Source organism: Orycteropus afer, unplaced genomic scaffold (assembly GCF_000298275.1).
Source record: "Orycteropus afer afer isolate SDZICR_OR568_19922 unplaced genomic scaffold, OryAfe1.0 scaffold00280, whole genome shotgun sequence".
Classification (NCBI taxonomy): Eukaryota; Metazoa; Chordata; class Mammalia; order Tubulidentata; family Orycteropodidae; genus Orycteropus; species Orycteropus afer.
Window position 1 is genome coordinate 3,432,199 of NW_006921867.1, and position 1,413 is coordinate 3,433,611.

A 1,413-nucleotide genomic window follows, 5' to 3' on the forward strand; every position below is an offset into this window, starting at 1 on the left:
ATAATTATTCAAAGAAGGTTAATTTCAGATAATTGGCAGATTTACCTTTCTCCCAATACACTAAACTATTACCCATGATCACTGAAATGTAGTTATCATTTTAAAAAATGCAGAGCAGGTACTTAACTTCAGTATGCACTTAATAGCCTAGTGATAAATTACCAAAGTCACTGTGATATATAATTGCTCATATTTGTTTATGACTACATTATTATTTTGACATTGGGAGTTACTTAGGGACAAACAGAGAGATATATCTACCATCAGATTATAGTAATACTCTCTAAAGGAATTATTGGTGGGAGGCATGTGTGGTATGTTCTTAGCAAACAAATCAAGATAACTGGGAGGATCTTCTATGTTTCTTGAATCTTTTGTATTAATGCTCCATCTGGAGGCTCATCAGTGGTACTCATAATCTTTGAAAAAATTTCTGCTTGTAGTTACCAACATTACAGGGTTGATGAAAAGGTAGGGTGTCAAGCTTTAAAAAAAAAAATATATATATATATATATCTACAATTTTATTTTTGAGTTGAATAAAAAGTATATAAATGAAATAAATATTTTAAGACTGCTTGTTTATTAAAAATTAGTATGTTGTAGCTCTAAATAAGTTCTGTATTATTTTGCTTTATTTAATTCACTTGTTCCCAATGAGAAAGGTACTTCTCTAAAAGGTATACTAAGAAATTATCAGGATATTTAAGTGGGCAAGGCCAAATATGCTAGTTGTTGTTGTTGTTATGTGCCTTTGAGTCAGACCCAACTCATAACGACCGCTCCTTGGGTCTCCGAGGTGGTATCACTACGGAAGTAGATTGTGCAACCTTCCTTCTGAGGAGTGGCTGGTGGGTTTGAACTGCCAGCCTTCTGGTTAGCAGTCAAGTGCCTTAGGCACTAGCTACCAGAGAATGGCTCTACCCTTCACAGCAGGGAACTCTCTCCAACCCACATAATTTTAAAATGCCCTACACTCAAGCATTCAAGTGAGAGAGAAACCTGTGTGTGTATATCTGTCATCTATCTATATCTGTCTATCTATCTATCATCCATCTATCTATCCTTTATCTATCTATCTATCAATCGATTGATCTAATCTATCTCATACAGCCTAACTGTGCTTTTATATTGATATAAAACACTTTTGGATTATTTTAATATTCCTTGAATTTTCAATAAATCAGTGACTTTTTTACAGTCAATGAAGTTTGTACTTTGTTTCATTCAGAAGTTTATTAAGAATTCAGCATTTCAAAAATCTTGTCACTAATAGTGACAATATAAGTTGTAGTATGTGAATCACCAATATCATGTTATAATTTGGTCATCTGTTATAGATGACTGTTCTTTAAATTTTCTGTTATATGCATTTTCCTTATATTTTTATAGTACAATTAAGGATGTATATAT